We start from the raw sequence: 14,099 nt of genomic DNA, 5'->3' as shown, positions 1-14,099 counted from the left end.
CATAGAGGGAGGAGCTACAAATCACAGACAGGATGTTCATTTAACTTTAACATAGTACTAAACTGGTCTCGGTCGTCGTGACAACCTGTTAGTACCGCCGTGGGATCGAGATAGCTGTAGACTGTGGAACTAGAGAGTGACAGATCGACAACGGAACGACACAATTTTCCAACAGTGATTTTTGTAGTGACAGTTGGTGATAGTTAGTGACAGTTGATTAGCTCAGTGCTAACTCACCCTCTGCGATTTGAACTTTGAAGGGGCTCTTGGGGATCTCCTGACCCGCGAACAGGATGTGGATGGTGTGGGGGCCCTCCAACATGGGCCGGTAGGTGCAACGGAAAACACTGTCCCCTTTGTTTTCCAAAATCAGTTCCACTGTATCTTTCTTCCCCTCAGGATCCACGACGACAACACTCACATCACCATTACCAGCACCTGTACAAGACAACAGGAAGACACCAATCAAAATGCTGTTGATCAACCATGTGATCAAAACAAGGAAACATGCATGGACATTGTTGTGGGCCCTCGGGGTAAATGCATAGCCGCAGGAAGTTGTTTGGGGGTAAAATAAATGTTGCCGGGGCTACAGATATCAGTCTGCTAATACAGGACTAGTAAAGGCCCTGTACACTACAACAGAAATATGTCAATAATTCAGGGGCTGCTGTAGCATCCTCAGTAAATGTTTTGGGATTCCTTCTAGTGTCTCCAGTTTTGTCCAGAAACGGATCTGATCAGTGTTACTGTGTTTCTTGTCCTTGTTGAAGATCCAACATGGAACATGGTTGACTTCCTGCTCCTTATACCTGCGGTGTAGATGTCAAAATAGGTGGGTTTGTTGGCCACGTTGCCGGTAGGTTCCAGCCCTGGTCCTCTGGCCTGGACCTTGTTGGGATCGCCCATGGCCTTGGCAACGTTCACTGTGTAGGGACTCTTGTCAATGTCCTGTCCTGCAAACAGCACTTTTACCTGGGGGGGGAAAACATTCAAATGTTCCTGTGAGTTTCCAATGCTCTTGTGGTACATTGTGACGATGAGATGTGTAGATTGTAAAATAAAGACAAGTAAAGTCGAAATCAAGTCAAGAAAAAATAAGTAGAGTAATGTACAGTTTTACTAAAGTAACGTAAAGAATACATAACATAAATCTACACGGGATATTGATGGCAGCCATTTGTTTACCTTGTGGACACCCTCAACCTTGGGTACATAAGTGACAGTGTAGGTCCTGTTTTTGTCATTGTTAAAGACCACCGTAGCCTCCTCAGTGTGTCCCTCGGGATCGGTCACATAGACCAGCACCTCGGCCTGACCTGCCTGCAGAGTCTCCACTGTGAACACTGCTGGCTTCAGAACCATGTTTCCGTGGGAATCAATACCTACGGGAGGGAGTGGGAGATGGCCAGTTAGATATGTTTGGGAATCAATACCTACGGGAGGGAGTGGGAGATGGCCAGTTAGATATGTTTGAGTCTATGTGTATAAAACAATCTATTATGCTTATCAGTTGCTTGGGTTTGCAAATACCCTAGAAACATTCTAAACGTGCCTGGCCGTTCTTAACCCAGACTATGCCATGTTTCTGAAATCCTGGAGGGAAGTTTCCTTCCCTGCTTATTGCCTCCTGATTCCCGAGAATCATGCAACCGAGATTCCTGAGAAACATGGGGATTTTGGGAATGTTTCCAGGAATTTCTCAACCCAAGTCCTGATTCAACTACAGTGTTCATGGTTTCTATCTCAGTGAGCACCCACCAGGTCCGTATGCCTTGGCCTTGTTGGGGTACAGCTGAACGCCTTTAGGTTTGAGGGGAGCGCCAGGCTTCAGTTTAGCCTTGGGGAACTGGGACAGGTAGGTCATCACTGAGTGTTCATCCACATCCGGATCGACAATCTCCTCAGGGGCGATCACCTAGTCAACAAGCAGAGGGTGTAAGGTTAATACTGTACAACCACAATTGTCTAACTTGACTTAAACCCATTTGCTCCTTGGGGAACAGAGTTCATGGCACAAATGTTTTCAGACAGACAGGGAGACAGACAGACAGGGAGGGAGGGAGACACACAGACTGGGAGACAGGGAGACAGACAGACAGGGAGGGAGACAGACCGACAGGGAGACAGACAGACAGACTGACAGGGAGACAGACAGACAGGGAGGGAGACAGACCGACAGGGAGACAGACCGACAGGGAGAGAGACAGACAGGGAGACAGACAGGGAGGGAGGCAGACTTGGAGGGAGGGAGACAGGGAGACAGACAGACAGGGAGGGAGACAGACCGACAGGGAGACAGACCGACAGGGAGACAGACCGAAAGGGAGAGAGACAGACAGGGAGACAGACAGACAGGGAGACAGACTTGGAGGGAGGGAGACAGGGAGACAGACAGACCGACAGGGAGACAGACCGTCAGGGAGACAGACCGAAAGGGAGAGAGACAGACAGGGAGACAGACAGACAGGGAGACAGACATGTATTTGTTCTGTATACCAATGTGAAGGCACATTGCCTAGATACTATTTATAATGTATTTATAATCTATTCTATATAATTGTCTCTCTCCTCTTCCTTCTCCCTCCTTCCCTCTGCCAGGTTGGTAGTATCAGTCTGGTGTAAAGCTGTCTGTCTATATTTAACCCTGGTACAGCAGGACTGCGGCCTCAGTAAGCCATGCAGTCAGGGGATTTAGCCCTGAGCCAAGCCCTCTCCCACACCTCATCTACAGCCCTCAGCCTGCGGAGAATTCAGCCCCCTGGGCCTGGGAATCCATGGCACACACTCTGCTCAATATTCACCGTAAGGCTATGCCATGTCACTAACGGTCCTTCTTAACCCAGACTATGTACACTGTGTCAGATAAACAAGTAGAGAAACACTCACTCAAATAGTACAGCTCACAGATTCTGTTTCAGAAGAGAAACTAACAAATCTACACCTGAGAGAAACTAACAAATCTACACCTGAGAGAAACTAACAAATCTACACCTGAGAGAAACTAACAAATCTACACCTGAGAGAAACTAACAAATCTACACCTGAGAGAAACTAACAAATCTACACCTGAGAGAAACTAACAAATCTACACCTTAGAGAAACTAACAAATCTACACCTGAGAGAAACTAACAAATCTACACCTGAGAGAAACTAACAAATCTACACCTGAGAGAAACTAACAAATCTACACCTTAGAGAAACTAACAAATCTACACCTTAGAGAAACTAACAAATCTACACCTGAGAGAAACTAACAAATCTACACCTGAGAGAAACTAACAAATCTACACCTTAGAGAAACTAGCAAATCTACACCTGAGAGAAACTAACAAATCTACACCTTAGAGAATCTAACAAATCTACACCTTAGAGAATCTAACAAATCTACACCTGAGAGAATCTAACAAATCTACACCTGAGAGAATCTAGCAAATCTACACCTTAGAGAATCTAACAAATCTACACTTTAGAGAAACTAACAAATCTACACCTTAGAGAATCTAACAAATCTACACCTTAGAGAAACTAGCAAATCTACACCTTAGAGAATCTAACAAATCTACACCTGAGAGAATCTAACAAATCTACACCTTAGAGAATCTAACAAATCTACACCTTAGAGAATCTAACAAATCTACATCTTAGAGAATCTAACAAATCTACACCTTAGAGAATCTAACAAATCTACACCTGAGAGAAACTAACAAATCTACACCTTAGAGAAACTAACAAATCTACACCTGAGAGAAACTAACAAATCTACACCTGAGAGAAACTAACAAATCTACACCTTAGAGAAACTAACAAATCTACACCTGAGAGAAACTAACAAATCTACACCTTCGAGAATCTAACAAATCTACACCTTCGAGAATCTAACAAATCTACACTTTAGAGAAACTAACAAATCTACACCTTAGAGAATCTAACAAATCTACACCTTAGAGAATCTAACAAATCTACACCTTAGAGAATCTAACAAATCTACACCTTAGAGAATCTAACAAATCTACACCTTAGAGAATCTAACAAATCTATACCTTAGATAATCTAGCAAATCTACACCTTAGAGGATCTAACAAATATACACCTTAGAGAATCTAACAAATCTACACCTTATCATCTTAGTATTGAATGTGCATCTAAACACTCCAACAAACACATCATTTACAAACACATCTTGTTAAAGTGTTCACTGAATAACAAACCAAAAGTAAATACATTGTAGTATAAAGACCCATTGCTTCTCAGTGGATATTATCCCCAACCTCATTCACTGGCTCCACTACGTGTGGCTTCATGGGGCTTTCCCTGGAACTGTCACCACAGAGTATTGTGTCTTACCTGGGGCACGCCCAGCCAGTCGTCAGCCTGCTGCATGGCCTCTCTGGCATTCTCCACAGGGTGGTTAGGGTCCCAGGCCTTCCAGTCGGGGCACAGACCTACAGGGAGAGACAGAGGGAAGAGACGGGAGAGAGGGAGAGGAGGAAGAGACAGGAGAGAGGGAGAGGGGGAAGAGACAGGGGAGAGGGAGAGGGAGAAGAGACAGGAGAGAGGGAAGAGACAGGAGAGAGGGAGAGGGAGAAGAGACAGGAGAGAGGGAGCGGGGGAAGAGACAGGGGAGAGGGAGAGGGAGAAGAGACAGGAGAGAGGGAAGAGACAGGAGAGAGGGAGAGGGGGAAGAGACAGGAGAGAGGGAGAGGGGGAAGAGACAGGAGAGAGGGAGAGGGGTAAGAGACAGGAGAGAGGGAAGAGACAGGAGAGAGGGAGAGGGAGAGGGGGAAGAGACAGGGGAGAGGGAGAGAGGGAAGAGACAGGAGAGAGGGAGAGGGGGAAGAGACAGGAGGGGGAGAGGGGGAAGAGACAGGGGAAAGGGAGAGGGGGAAGAGACATGAGAGACGGAGAGGGGGGAGACAGGAGAGGGAGAGGGGGAAGAGACAGGAGAGAGGGAAAAGACAGGAGAGAGGGAGAGGGGGAAGAGACAGGGGAGAGGGAAGAGACAGGAGAGAGGGAGACAGGGAAGAGAGGAGAGGGAGAGGGGGAAGAGACAGGGGAGAGGGAGAGGGTGAAGAGACAGGGGAGAGGAAGAGAGGGAGAGGGGGAGGAGAGAGGGAGAGGGGGAGGAGACAGGAGAGAGGGAAGAGACAGTAGAGAGGGAGAGAAGGAAGAGACAGGAGAGAGGGAGAGGGGGAAGAGACAGGAGGGGGAGAGGGGGAAGAGACAGGAGAGAGGGAAGAGACAGGAGAGAGGGGAGAGGGGGAAGAGACAGGGGAGAGGGAGAGGGGGAAGAGACAGGAGAGAGGGAGAGGGGGAAGAGACAGGAGAGAAGGAAGAGACAGGAGGGGGAGAGGGGGAAGAGACAGGAGAGAGGGAAGAGACAGGAGAGAGGGAGAGGGGGAAGAGACAGGGGAGAGGGAGAGGGGGAAGAGACAGGAGAGAGGGAGAGGGGGAAGAGACAGGGGAGAGGGAGAGGGGGAAGAGACAGGAGAGAAGGAAGAGACAGGAGGGGGAGAGGGGGAAGAGACAGGAGAGAGGGAGAGGGGGAAGAGACAGGAGAGAGGGAGAGAGGGAAGAGACAGGAGAGAGGGAGAGGGGGAAGAGACAGGAGAGAGGGAGAGGGGGAAGAGACAGAGGAGAGGGAGAGAGGGAAGAGACAGGAGAGAGGGAGAGGGGGGGAAGTATGGAAAGATAGGGGTTTTAGAATGGGATTGGGGTTACGACTGTGCAGAAATATAACAGTGTCCCATCTGGTCACAGAAACAACTTCATCACCATTACCCTACTATTAACTACTACTACTACTACTATTAACTACTACTACTACTACTATTAACTACTACTACTACTATTAACTACTACTACTACTAATATTAACTACTACTACTACTATTAACTACTACTACTACTACTACTACTATTACTACTACTATTACTACTACTACTACTACTACTACTATTAACTACTATTAACTACTACCACTACTACTACTACTACTACTATTAACTACTAATACTACTATTAACTACTACTACTACTACTATTAACTACTACTACTACTATTAACTACTACTACTACTACTACTACTACTACTACTACTACTACTATTACTACTACTACTACTACTATTAACTACTATTAACTACTACCACTACTACTACTACTACTACTACTATTAACTACTACTACTACTATTAACTACTACTACTACTACTACTACTACTACTACTACTATTAATTACTACTACTACTACGACTACCACTATTAACTACTACTACTAACTACTACTATTAACTACTACTACTACTATTAACTACTACTACTACTACTACTACTACTACTACTACTAACTACTACTACTTCTACTACTACTACAACTTCTACTATTACTACTACTACTACTATTAACTACTACTACTATTAACTACTACTACTATTACTACTACTACTACTACTATTAACTACTACTACTATTAACTACTACTACTATTACTAACTGATACTACTACTACTACTACTACTATTAACTACTACTACTACTAACTGCTACTACTACTATTAACTACTATTAACTACTACTACTACTATTAACTACTACTACTACTATTAACTACTACTACTACTATTAACTACAACTATTACTACTAACTGCTACTACTACTATTAACTACTACTACTACTATTAACTACTACTACTACTACTACTACTACTACTACTACTATTAACTACTACTACTACTACTACTACTATTAACTACTACTACTACTACTACTACTACTACTACTACTACTACTACTACTACTACTACTACTACTACTATTAACTACTACTACTACTACTACTATTAACTACTACTACTACTACTACTATTAACTACTACTACTACTATTAAATACTACTACTACTACTATTAACTACTACTACTACTATTAACTACTACTACTACTGCTGCTACTATTAACTACTACTATTACTACTATTAACTACTACTACTACTACTATTAACTACTACTACTACTATTAACTACTACTACTACTATTAACTACTACTACTACTACTACTAACTGCTACTACTACTAACTGCTACTACTCCTAACTGCTACTAACACCCTACCACCCCATGTGACCCTGTATTTACCCACGCTGCTCTGCTCCAGTTTGTATAGATAGGAGCATTGCTAGCCTTCGATGGAAGGGCTACGAATTTCAAAACAACAAAAGCAACAGACGTATTTGTACTTCCCCTGTCGGACACAGAAGGCTGAAGCAGACAGGCTAACGCCCAACGAAATAGACTTACTAGAACGAGCATTCTCATTCAAGTCAATGGGTCCGTGACAGGTTGACTGGAGTGTGGTTATATTTCTACGTGCTAAACCTGCCGTGCGCTGGTTAATGCTTAAAGTGGATTAGCTGTTAGCTGTGCAGTGAGTTCCCTGACAGTCGCTCAACACGAGTCTATTATCTTGTTATTACCGGACACGCCGCGGAGCTGCTGTGTGATGTTACTGTAACGTTACTATGGCAACTTGAAACAATGGGTGTGGATGCATCACACCACAATAACATTACGATTTAAAAATCACCAACGTTTGGGTGGAGTACGGTTGGATCTTCTGAAAGGAATGCATTAGGACAGTAGAACTACCGTAGAAGGAGAACATTCTGTGTTTCAAGTTCTAGGTGATTTCAGCTTTGGACTTAAGCCTGGTCTCCTCCACCTCAAAATATAATATTACAGAGCTTTATTACATTTCAATTGGACACAGAAGATTATCGTCAGGGATACAGGAGAAATAGTCACAAACAAAGGAGAGGATGACTTTTCTTGTTGTACACCTGTTATCTCCAAATAAACCTACCAGCGGTCAGTCTAGAGAAATGCTTAACTTAACTACATAAGCCTCACTAAGGATTGGACTGGAGACGGATTTGTCAACTTTCTAAATGCTGTTAGGGGTTGAATAAAGAACCATGGCCTTGTATGGTCACACCATCTGTAGCTCGCTGGGTGTCGGAGAGCTGCTGTAACATATCTCAGGATTTCTAGCCATGTAAACAGTCAACCACAGTGTTCTAGACTCCTCTCTCTATTCTAGAACACCAAAAAAAATGTGTCTTTCTAAGGCTTGGTGCCAGAGGGTCAGAGTGTGCTGTAACCTCTGGTCAAATTGGAGTGCTTTCAAGTCAACGAGTCATCCGTGTGAATCTTGGCACTCCTGCTCCAAAGCTCATCCTCATGCATTTCCAGCACAGAACAGGCTGTTTTTAAACCCCAAGCATCTAAGCACATGTCCCTTGGCAGATGAAGAGGAATCGTGCCCAAATTTGGCGTTGCTGTGTGTGGAGGCTATAAACACTAAAGCCAGGCTTACGACCTCTGGGCCTGAGAGAGCTCCTTCACTCAGTCAGAGACAGCTGGCAGGGGCGTCCTCTGTCTGTCTGTCTGTCTGTCTCTTTCTCTCTCTCTCTCTCTCTCTCTCTCTCTCGCTCTCTATCTCTCTGTCGATCTCTCTCTATCTCTCTCTCTGTCTGTCGATCTTTCTCTCTCTCTCTGTCTGTCGATCTCTCTCTCACTGTCTGTTGATCTCTCTCTCGCTGTCTGTCAATCTCTCTCTCTTTCGATCTCTCTCTCTGTCTGTCGATCTCTCTCTCTCTCTCTGTCTGTCGATCTCTCTCTCTCTCTCTCAGTCTGTCTGTCTGTCTCTTACTGTCTCTCTCTCTCTGTCTGTCGATCTCTCTCTCTCTCGGTCTGTCTGTCTGTCTCTCTCCGTCTCTCTCTCTCTGGCTCAACATGACCACTGAGGCCTACTGACCCCACCAGGCTGTGTAAATGATACCATGATACCATATCAAATACAATAACTGACTCATAGCTGACCCTGACAACACAGTAACTCATATTTGACCATGACCTCTCACCACTTTAACTCATATCTGACCCCTGACCTCTCACCACAGTAACTCATATCTGACCCATGACCTCTCACCACTTTAACTCATATCTGACCCCTGACCTCTCACCACAGTAACTCATATCTGACCCCTGACCTCTCACCACAGTAACTCATATCTGACCCTGATCTCTCACCACAGAAACTCATAGCTGGCCTCTGACCTCTCACCACAGTAACTCATATCTAACCCATGACCTCTCACCAGTAACTCATAGCTGACCCCTGACCTCTCAACACAGTAACTCATAGCTGCCCCCTGACCTCTCACCACCGTAACTCATAGCTGACCCCGGAACTTGCCATGGCTCTCAGGGCCTCACACTAAACTGTTCCTGAGTCAGTTCTTACCAGGGGCACAGTTGTCTACCAGGGCTCCCAGGGCCTCACACTAAACTGTTCCTGAGTCAGTTCTTACCAGGGGCACAGTTGTCTACCAGGGCTCCCAGGGCCTCACACTAAACTGTTCCTGAGTCAGTTCTTACCAGGGGCACAGTTGTCTACCAGGGCTCCCAGGGCCTTGCCATCCCTCCAGTCGCGGTGGAAGTTGTTGATGGGTAGCTCAGGCACCTTGTTCTGGATCCATCCCAGCAGCCTCTGCTTGGGGGTCAGTTTCTTAGCCTCCTCATCATCCTCATCCTCCCACATGGGCATGGAGATGGAGTAGTGCAGGATCAGAGTCCAGATCAGACCTAGGATCAGTTTCAGATTACCGTCCACGATGGCCTTGGAGTCTGGAGGGGAGAGGAATACAGATCCAGGGTCAGATTTAGCTTCCTATCCATGATTGACTTAATGTCTACGAGTGGAGGAGGGAGAGAGAGACATTTGAAATGTCTTTAATATTTTTGGAACTTTTGAAAATGTAATGTTTACTGTAAATGTTTTATTGTTTACTTCACTTGTGTTTATTATCTACCTCACTTGCTTTAGTAATGTAAACATATGTTTCCCATGCTAATAAAGCCCCTTGAATTGAATTGGTGGGGGGGAGAGGAGGCCAGAGAGTGAGAGAGAGAGAGAGAGAGAGAGGGAGGGAGGGAGTGAGAGAGAGAGAGAGGGAGAGAGAGAGAGAGAGAGAGAGGGAGGGAGGGAGGGAGAGAGAGAGAGAGAGAGAGAGAGAGAGAGAGAGAGAGAGTGAGTAGACAGGACACAAGAGGGATATCTAATGTGTTTTGTGTCTGTTAGTGTCTTCAATAGAGAGTTAAATTCCACTACAGGTACTAGGCTACACAATAATTGACTGGTCAGGAGAGTGACGGAGTATCTTTGGTATTCCGCAGACAGACAGACGGGCAGGAGTTCGGGCAGACAGACAGGCAGACAGACAGAAAGACAGGCAGACAGACAGACGGACAGGAAGACAGACAGACAAACCAGACAGACAGACAGGCAGGCAGACAGACAAACCAGACAGACAGACAGGCAGGCAGGCAGACAGACAGACAGACAGACAGACAGACAGACAGACAGACAGACAGACAGACAGACAGACAGACAGACAGACAGACAGACAGACAGACAGACAGGCAGACAGACAGACAAACCAGACAGACAGACAGGCAGACAGACAGACAGGCCAGCATGGACAAGAACAGATCAACAGCTGACAACATATGTTGAAATGGAATCCTTAGTAAGTCAACAGCACTTGGATTTAAATTGCTTTGAAAGCACTTTAGTAACAGTGACCTTCAGTACGAGGTAAATCAATGAAGAAGCACTAAGTAGCAGACAATAAAGTATACCGAAAAACTTAACCAGTGTATTCTTAGAGTAGTCGTCTCAACTGAAACCAAACAGTTACATAATAACGTCCTTCATTGGTTTAGAGCAGACAGTAAACCGGACAGGGTAAAGTGTACCACAACCCGTAAAAAGGCTATACTAAACTTTCTGGACAGAAGAATTGCCCAAGATATGACCTCGTTGGACAGAAAGGTAGACGCAGTTTAGAAACAGTTGTAGTAAGTGGAGAGGGTGGTCATGTGACTTGCCTATCTCTGACTCTGATATCTATTTAGTGACCTCTGGTCCTGACAGTGTTGCTTGATGACTGTTTGATGAGGACCATTAGACTGACTGGCATGGCCAGGTGGTGTGGTGTTGATAATGGCGTCTCAGGCTTTGTAGACAGCTGTATGCCATGTGGTCATGTGGTCAAAAGGAACAAACAGTGTGTGCCAGTGAGACAGGTGTTTTTTTTACTGTCCTCATTCCTCAGTGTCAATTCCTTGATTATTGTAGGTTGCTGTGACAACACAGAGAAGTCGTTTAAAGGTTTGGTGTTCACCCTGTGTCGTGTTGTTCACCCTGTGTCGTGTTGTTCACCCTGTGTCGTGTTGTTCACCCTGTGTCGTGTTGTTCACCCTGTGTCGTGTTGTTCACCCTGTGTCGTGTTGTTCACCGTTCACCCAGAGCTTGGTGTTGCTGTGTCTAAGACAGACAGCAGGCGTCAGGAGAGGAACGACAGCGCCGCCGTTATCCTGTTTCTGTCAAAGCTGACAAGGTCACAGGGATATCGCCTGCCACTCCCCAACCCACACACAGACCTGGGCATGGGGAGGGGGGTGACCCCCTAACCTCTTTACTGACACTATACTGCAAAAACCTTGGGACATTCCTTAGGCGTTAGGTCGATAGCCGAAGAGAGTTCCCTCGGGCATCATGACACACATACACTTGCCGTGCCCTTCACAACCCCCCGCTCAAAAAGGCGGTCACACCAGGAATTTCACCGGGCCGCGTGGAGGGAGAGTAATCAGTCAGCGCGGCAGAGAGACAGACGGTCGGGTGTTTAATAAATCTTATTGTTAGTGAAATATGAGGCCGGGTTTCTCTTCTCTAGTCCAAAACTTTAATGATGAGATGGTTTAAGTAAACACACTCACAAATCAAATCAAATGTTATTGGTCACATACACATGGTTAGCAGATGTTATTGGTCACATACACGTGGTTAGCAGATGTTAATGCGAGTGTAGCGAAATGCTTGTGCTTCTAGTTCCCGACCATGCAGTAATAACCAACTAACATACTAAACCTAAACTAGAGAAATGAGAAACATTGAAAGAAATGAAATTAAACAGGACTTCTGGAGCTTCTCCTGTTCGGAGACATGGGTCAATCCAGATGTACTTATATGACTGTGATAACATGTCCAGAGTCCCCTCTTACCTCCCAAACATAGACCTCACACACTCTGCTCTGGAGTATCTACCTCCCACACTCTGCTCTGGTGTATCTACCTCCCACACTCTGCTCTGGAGTATCTACCTCCCACACTCTGCTCTGGAGTATCTACCTCCCACACTCTGCTCTGGTGTATCTACCTCCCACACTCTGCTCTGGAGTATCTACCTCCCACACTCTGCTCTGGTGTATCTAGCTCTCTCCATTTTTAATTTTTATTTACCTTTATTTAACTAGGCAAGTCAGTTAAAATAACTCATTCTTATTTTCAATGACAGCCAAGGAACAGTGGGTTAACTGCCTTGTTCAGGGGTAGAACGACAGAGTTTTACCTTGTCAGCTCGGGGATTCGAACTTGCAACCTTCCGGTTACTAGTCCAACGCTCTAAACACTAGGCTACCCTGCCACCCCATCTAAATCCCTGAAGGAAGGATGTGCAATGTCCAGGGGTCAGGGTCCAGCTATCTATAACTCAATTATTCCTCCCAGGGCTTAGCTACCTCTAGGGACACAATACCTCCATGCTTATCACTCTTATCCCAAACCAGGACACATGCCCTCAGCCAGCCTAACCCTCCCCTCCACACACAGAGGGATCCCAGAGGATAACCAAGCACCTACTGTTAAGCTGGTCTGTATGGGCTATGTAGCCAACTAAACCACCATAGGAAATCTGGGAGCATCCTGACAGTCAACAAGGAAATCAATGACATGACAATGATCATAAGAATGATCCTACAGTCCTTACATGTCTGGTAACAGGGACTGGCTGTCCACCCCTTCCTCTCCACCTAACATGACTCTTCTGACCTTTAACTGGTGTGATTATGAGGTGTGGAGTGTTTGTGGAGTGAGAGGGGGTGTGATGTGTGTGTGTGTGTGTGTGTGTGTGTGTGTGTGTGTGTGTCTTTCTCATTAACACAGTCCTAGTGAATTTCCACCCAGCAGAGCCCAGAGCCCAACCTGACAGTACCACTGTAATAGTCTGAGAAAAACACTATAGATGGACATGAAAGTCCAGGGTGAACGATGTGTCTTGGCCCTGACATCGTCCAGGGTGGACGGCATGTCTTGGCCCTGACATCGTCCAGGGTGGACGGCGTGTCTTGGCCCTGACATCGTCCAGGGTGGACGGCATGTCTTGGCCCTGACATCGTCCAGGTTGGACGGCGTGTCTTGGTCCTGACATCGTTCAGGTTGGACGGCGTGTCTTGGCCCTGACATCGTCCAGGTTGGACGGCGTGTCTTGGCCCTGACATCGTCCAGGGTGGACGGTGTGTCTTGGCCCTGACATTGTCCAGGGTGGACGGCGTGTCTTGGCCCTGACATCGTCCAGGGTGGACGGCGTGTCTTGGCCCTGACATCGTCCAGGGTGGACGGCGTGTCTTGGCCCTGACATCGTCCAGAGTAGACGGCGTGTCTTGGACATCAGCCAGTGATCTCAATGGTACCTATGCTGTAAGAGTTTCCATAGAGATGGCTGACCAACGGCCATTTTGTGAAAGCCATGCATGTAGAGCACCTGACAAGCTGGGTTGACAGGAAGTGGCATAATACTGAGGTGTAGATAGATGTTTAGACTCAGGCTGAGTCACTCAGCAGAACGATTCATACGGGTCTCTCTCAATAATATGTGGTCGACAATCTAAGGTCTGCTATTGTGAAAAACCCATTATTCCCCTGTTCTAGTAAGTGTAATGTGACTGATGCACGGAGGGTTATGTGTATTCATCATATAGAGTCATGTGTATTCATCATATAGAGTCATGTGTATTCATCACAGAGAGTCATGTGTATTCATCACAGAGAGTCATGGGTATTCATCACAGAGAGTCATGTGTATTCATCACAGAGAGTCATGTGTATTCATCACAGAGAGTCATGTGTATTCATCACAGAGAGTCATGGGTATTCATCACAGAGAGTCATGTGTATTCATCACAGAGA

General features: G+C 45.9%; 1 pseudogene across 1 annotated transcript in view; it reads right to left on the bottom strand.

The window, feature by feature from the left end:
- Positions 1–14,099, bottom strand: part of LOC109867052 (filamin-C-like) — a 49,462-nt pseudogene that overhangs the window by 33,774 nt on the left and 1,589 nt on the right. The window contains exons 2-7 of the transcript XR_004204816.1: positions 9,446–9,694; positions 4,349–4,446; positions 1,762–1,918; positions 1,189–1,385; positions 813–975; positions 238–438 (exon numbers count right to left, since the gene is read on the bottom strand). The product of XR_004204816.1 is annotated as a filamin-C-like (transcript). The remainder of the gene's footprint in view (positions 1–237; positions 439–812; positions 976–1,188; positions 1,386–1,761; positions 1,919–4,348; positions 4,447–9,445; positions 9,695–14,099) is intronic.

The sequence above is a fragment of the Oncorhynchus kisutch genome, linkage group LG22 (genome assembly GCF_002021735.2).
Source record: "Oncorhynchus kisutch isolate 150728-3 linkage group LG22, Okis_V2, whole genome shotgun sequence".
NCBI classification, from domain to species: domain Eukaryota; kingdom Metazoa; phylum Chordata; class Actinopteri; order Salmoniformes; family Salmonidae; genus Oncorhynchus; species Oncorhynchus kisutch.
This window is presented reverse-complemented; position numbering and strand designations above follow the sequence as displayed.